Source organism: Anser brachyrhynchus, assembly GCF_964034855.1.
Source record: "Anser brachyrhynchus genome assembly, chromosome: Z".
NCBI classification, from domain to species: domain Eukaryota; kingdom Metazoa; phylum Chordata; class Aves; order Anseriformes; family Anatidae; genus Anser; species Anser brachyrhynchus.
Window position 1 is genome coordinate 35,653,044 of NC_137697.1, and position 6,924 is coordinate 35,659,967.

The window sequence follows — 6,924 nt, forward strand, 5'->3', positions numbered from 1 at the left end:
CCCCTCCCCTCCCCTCCCCTCCCCTCCCCTCCCCTCCTCTCCCCTCCTCTCTCATTAGAAACTTGCTTTTATGCAATCCAGAATATACATCTGTATACACACAGACACACACTAGTACATATATATATTTCAGAAGTAAAAAGAAACACAAATAATATAAATATAGATAAAGAGGTATTACTAATAAAAGGGTTTCAGCAGTATGGAAGTTAATTCACTTCCTATAAAGTTGGGTTATTTTATAAACAGTATTTACTCATAGAAGTGGAATGCTGGAAACCAGAGACAGGTAATTGTTTCCTTCAGTGGTAAACATGGATTACCACTTTGTTTCCAAAGCAGTTTCACACGCCCTCTAAAAGCAGAACAACATGTAAGGTGAAGGCCAAGACTGGAAATGTAGAAAAGTTGGTTTGGTTGTTGACTTGAAGCTTACTGGAAAAGACAAAGTTGCAATAGACCCATATGTTGGCATCAGGCAGGTACAGTGCAGGAACATTAGTCATGTAAGCAAGGGAAACTAAAAGGATTAATAGGATAAATTATACCTTAGTTATCTCTATCTGAAAGTCTGGAATAAAATATTCTATTTAAACAACATGCTAAATGCTTCAGAAACAATGATAAAATATGATAGTCTAGCTAATAAAACAGATTCTTACATCTAAGCTACTGATTAAACAAGAATAGAGTCAATGTTACTGTTTTTGCAGTGGCATATATGTGTCTGGCTGTTTAGCATGGTGACATTTCTCTTTTAAGTGAAATACAATTTCTTTCCTCATTCTAAACAAGAATTTGCCCCAGCACTTTCAGGCATTAAACCTATAACGAAGATATTGTGCAATTTAGACATGTTGTAATATAATTAATCAATTGTTGAAATCATCTGAACCAGGTTATCAGAAAAATTTGTTTACTTTTTTATCAAACTAACACTGATATGTGATGTGTAATGTATTAACATCAATCCATAATACATTCAATTAAATTGTTTTTTGTTTGTTTGTTTGTTTTGTATATTTTTGTCTAAATAATTTATCTTCCAGTGCTTGAAAACTATCTTACATGTACTGCACCTGCTTGAACTCATTTAAGCCCTGATTTCTCATAATTTAGTTAGTACAATATTTTGTCATTAACTATGACAGGCATGGGATTAATCCACAAATGAAAATGGATTGATATTCTTTGCATTGGGATATCTACAATAAGAGAATCAGAAAGAAGAAATTCCACTTGGTAGACTTTTGCAGGGATTTTATTAAACATTGACTTAGAGCAATCGGGATTGAGCTGAACATAAATTTTGTTTCTCTCTCTCTTTTTTTTTTTATTGTTTTAGGAAGTATTTTTTGAACATTTAGACCAAGAAAACATAACACTTTTTTTTTTTTTTTTTCCCCCCCAAAGGAAAGATGCACTTTTAGCTCCATAGATCAAGGAATCTTAGCCGCAAAATGGAAATTCTGTTTTTCACCTAGCTTCAACTGCTGCATTAACATTTTGCCCCACCCAGCAGCAACCCTGGGATACCTGTCTTCCTGGTATCCATTCAGCCTTATAACTGAGTCAACATGTTCTCACAGAATTTTTTTTTGCAGAATCAGCATTTTGAGATGAAATATCCTTCCACTGGAATTTTTTTAGTGATCTCTAATGGCAGCAGTTCTAATCTCACAGATCTACTGCAAGAAACCAAGGCTGCTTTTCTCCAGGTCATATGTCTAAGCACAGGCTCTGTGGCTTTATGCGGCTCCCAAATATTCCTCAGAAGTATGAGCACTTTCTACATTGCTTTTTATTTTATTTTATTTTATTTTATTTTATTTTATTTTATTTTATTTTATTTTATTTTATTTTATTTTATTTTATTTTATTTTATTTTATTTTATTTTATTTTATTTTATTTTATTTTATTTTATTTTATTTTATTTTATTTTAATTTTATTTTATTTTATTTTTTTATTTTTTATTTTTTATTTTTTTATTTTGATGTTGGACCAGAATTTATCATGTTGCATTCTATTTTTTGAGGCCTGCCCACAGTCTGTCTTTGGGATTTATCTACCTCCCTTGTGTGAATCCTTTTGAGTCCTTTTAAGAGAATGCTTCCATCCAACAGGCAAGACCTATAGAAATGGAAGCCATGTGCTTCACATTGCTTGGTCAGCAAACAAACACCTATTTGTCTGTTTTTCACAATGTGTTTTATTCTGCATAGCTACATTTGTTGACAGTTGCTGCCATGAAATTCTTGCAGGGTTTTCACAGGGATCCAAGACAGGGAAGCATGCTTACTTAACCTCCTGCAAATATGGATCAATAGAAGAAAGATTCTTTGTAGTATCATCCAGATGTGGTTCTAGTCTCTTTTGAGGTGAATGGCTTTATAATATTTTTAATGGTCTTCTGGGACCCCATATATGTTAGTTCTTTACAGGCAAAATTAACTGTTAGATACTTAACATTATGGTAAAGTCCCTCCTCCAGTGACTAGAGTCTAGAGAGACTATTAGCACAGCAGAAGATATATCTAGTGATGTATTGTAACAAGTTGGTATTTCCCATTTGTTAAAGTTATAAAACACCTTTAAATTTATAATGTTTCAAGGGCATTTGTCATGTTTTTTAAATCAGATAATACAGCATTTTACAAAGGAATCATGTTGTGCTACCTCATAAATACCTTATTTTTTCTTTCTATATGTTTCTTCTTTGTACTTTTCTCCTCTCATAACAACAATAACAACAACAACAATGCCATTTTTCAAGTTTAAAGAAGTGAGTCTTTTTTTTTTTTTTTCTTCAAATTGTAACCTTGGATATTAGAAAAAAAAAAAAAGAAAAAAAAAAAGCTCCATAAGGAGATACAGAATAACGTATGTTTCCACGTAAAATATTTATATTTATTTCCAGAGACTTAGCCCTTGAAAGGAAATAAGTCTTTCAATGGTTAATGCCCCTTCTGGACTACTGCACAACAAAAATTGTGACTTTTCATTGCTAATAAGTCCTTTGCGGGTATTTCTACATGTGTTGATGTGCAGCAATGATGCTTGTGTATAACAAACAGGAGATGACTCAGGGGAACTCTGAAGTTCCTGAAAAGTTTACCAGATAATTTTAAGCAAAAAGAAATGTATCACTTTTTAGGAAAAGTGAAATTTTAAAGTTTGAGTTTAAAATTTTAAGTGTTTTTAACACCACTATTGTGTAAATCTGCTGACATGTATAGCAGGAAGATGTTATCATGAAGCCATGCCATTACATTAAAAGATACATGTCTCTTCTTTCAACAAAAAGAGCCTAAACAATTGATTTCTGAAGGACAGGAAAGCAAATTTAAGGTAATTGAGGTAAAATACCAGAAAGTCCCACCAAGGTCATTGAGAATTTAAATCTGTGACCATTTGTTGATCAATCTCCTAATTCCAGCTAAAAGTACTATACAAAATGTATGTCTCAGTCCTGAGGAAGTGTCATCTATGACTGACAGAGATATATTTTTTTCTGCTTAGAAAGAGTCAGGTTTCCTTGGGGACAGACAAGCTCTTTTCTTTCCCTCACTATGCTGGATTTCAGAAGTGAGACTCTAAATGAAGAAAGACACCTGGTAGAGGTTTGAAACAGTGTCATGGTAGATAGAGAATTGAAGAACTGAAAGATAACTGAGTTTGACTTCTACCACAGAACACCAACTCACAGGCATTAACATTCTTTCTTACCTAAGCAACACTTACTAATTCCAACTAAGTTTCATTCACAAAATGAAAATTAAAATCATACATTGGCTATGTATCATGGGGTTGCTATCATGAAATCAGTATGCGTGCTGATGTGGCTCCTTCTCTTTGCAGTTATTGTAGCTCCATTAGATCTAGCTGTATAAGTGCACAAAGCTGTTATCCCTTATACCTGGGGTCCTTTCTTCTCTTATTGGGTTTGTTGCTCTACCTCTGGGTACGTCAGCTATCATTTCCTATATTTTCTTTTTAATTGCAACTGTTCTTCTATCTTGAATCTGTGTCCAAAATATCAAAGCAAATATTTAATGAAAACAAACAAACCAAAAAAAAAAAAAAAAAAGGAAAAGAAGTGAAGAACCTTCATGACCATATTTGACTATTCACCCACAACTTTTCAAGAGTTAGAAGCAAATTGTGGATATTTGGATAGGATATTTGACCAACAGCTACACCTTTGTGTAGCTACCAAGTATCAGAATGATACCCTGAGTGTCACAAAGAGTAGGGAACCACTTGCTGTGTTATTTAAAATGCAACATAGATGTTACTCTATTTTGGACAATCAAGCTGTTCCTACTGATGTTGTACTTATCGGCTACCCTCATATTAAGTGCAAAGGTAGGAATTCCCTTCCCTTCCCTTCCCTTCCCTTCCCTTCCCTTCCCTTCCCTTCTTCCCTTCCCTTCCCTTCCCTTCCCTTCCCTTCCCTTCCCTTCCCTTCCCTTCCCTTCCCTTCCCTTCCCTTCCCTTCCCTTCCCTTCCCTTCCCTTCCCTTCCCTTCCCTTCCCTTCCCTTCCCTTCCCTTCCCTTCCCTTCCCTTCCCTTCCCTTCCCTTCCTTCCCTTCCCTTCCCTTCCCTTCCCTTCCCTTCCCTTCCCTTCCCTTCCCTTCCCTTCCCTTCCCTTCCCTTCCCTTCCCTTCCCTTCCCTTCCCTTCCCTTCCCTTCCCTTCCCTTCCCTTCCCTTCCCTTCCCTTCCCTTCCCTTCCCTTCCCTTCCCTTCCCTTCCCTTCCCTTCCCTTCCCTTCCCTTCCCTTCCCTTCCCTTCCCTTCCCTTCCCTTCCCTTCCCTTCCCTCCCCTCCCCTCCCCTCCCCTCCCCTCCCCTCCCCTCCCCTCCCCTCCCCTCCCCTCCCCTCCCCTCCCCTCCCCTTCCCTCCCTCCCTCCCCTCCCCTCCCCTCCCCTCCCCTCCCCTCCCCTCCCCTCCCCTCCCCTCCCCTCCCCTCCCCTCCCCTCCCCTCCCCTCCCCTCCCCTCCCCTCCCCTCCCCTCCCCTCCCCTCCCCTCCCCTCCCCTCCCCCTCCCTCTCCCCCTCCCCCTCCCCCTCCCCCTCCCCCTCCCTGTCCTCCTTCTCCCCGTCCCCCTCCTTCTCCTGCTTCTCCTCCTTCTCTTCCTTCTCCTCCTTCTTCTCCTTCTTCTCTTTCTTCTCTTTCTTCTTCTCGTTCTTCTTCTTTCTTCTTCTCTTTCTCTTTCTTCTTATTTTTCTCCTTCATTTGTTGACATCTTTGTTTTATTGTAGCATTCGTCCTATTACATTTTAAATTTCCTTTCCATATCTGCTGTGAGCATAGAACCGTATCATCTATCAGTGGTCATGGTCATCCAGAGAGGTCTCAGATGACTGAAGACTTGCTCATGTGATGCCCATCTAGAAGAAGGGTTGTAAGGAGGACCCAGGGAACTATAGGTCTTTCAGCCTGACCTTGGTGCTGGGATAGGTAATGGAACAGGACATCTTGAATGTAATCACACAGCATATGTGGGACAGTTGGGGGATCAGGCCCAGTCAGCATGGGTTCATGAAAGGCAAGTCCTGCCTGACCACCTTCATCTCCTTCTATGACCAGGTGATCCACCTAGTGGATGAGGGAAAGCCTGGTGATGTAGTCTACCTAGACTTCAGCAAGGCCTTTGACACAGTGTCCCATGGTATCCTCCTGGAGAAGCTGGCAGCCCATGGCTTGGACAGGTACACTCTTTTCTGGGTTAAAAACTGGCTGGATGGCCAGGCCCAGAGAGTGGCGGTGAACAGAGTGAAATCCAGCTGGTGACTGGTCACCAGTGGTGTTCCCCAGGAGTCAGTGTTGGGGCCCATCCTCTTTAATATCTTTTTTGATGATTTGGATGAAGGAATTGAGTGCACCCTCAGTAAGTTTGCAGATGACACCAAGTTGGGGGAAGTGTCAATCTGCCAGAGGGTAGGAAGGCTGTACAGAGGGACCTGGACAGAATGGATCGATGGGCAGAGGACAGTGGGATGAACAACAACCCCATGAAGCGCTATAGGCTGGGACAGAGTGGCTGGAAAGCTGTGCAGAGGAAAAGGATCTGGGGGTGTTGGTCAATGTTCACCTGAACATGAGCCAGCAGTATGCCCAGGTGGCCAGAAGGCCAAAGGCTTCCTGGCTTGTATCAGGAATAGTGTAGCCAGCAGGACCAGGGAGGTGATCGTCCCCCTGTACTCTGCTCTGGTGAGGCCGCACCTTGACTACTGTGTTCAGTTTTGGGCCCTTCATTACAAGAAGGACATTGAGGCCCTGGAGCTTGTCCAGAGAAGGGCTACGAAGCTGGTGAAGGGCCTGGAACACAAGTCCTGTGAGGAAGACCTGAGGGACTGGGGTCTGTTTTCGGTCTAGAGAAGAGAAGGCTCACAAGAGACATTATTGCTCTCTACAAATACCTGAAAGGAAGTTGTGGGGAGTGAGGTGTCAGCCTCTTCTCGCAAATAACTAGCAATAGGACTAGAGGGAATGGCCTCAAGTTACACCAGGGGAGGCTGGAAATTAGGAGAAATTTCTTCTTAGAAAGAGTAGGCAGGCATTGGAAAAGGTTGCCCAGGGAAGTGATGGAGTCAGCATCTGTGGGAGTGTTTAAGGAAATGCTGGACATGGTGCTTAGGGACATGGTTTAGTGGGTGACATTGGTAGTAAGGGGATGGTTGGACCAGATGATCTTGGAGGTCTTTTCCAACCTTAATGATTCTATGATTCTATATATTTTGAAGCAGAATCTTAAATGGTGTTTGTGAAGAATAATTTTGTTACATGAGTTTTTGTTTTTACTCCTTGAAAATCCACCTCTGAGTGTATGGAAGAAAAAAATACCTATTTTTAGTGTTCTAAATACATCCTCAGTTCTTATAAAGATGGCACAATAATCAGATATATGAAGCTAAAACTT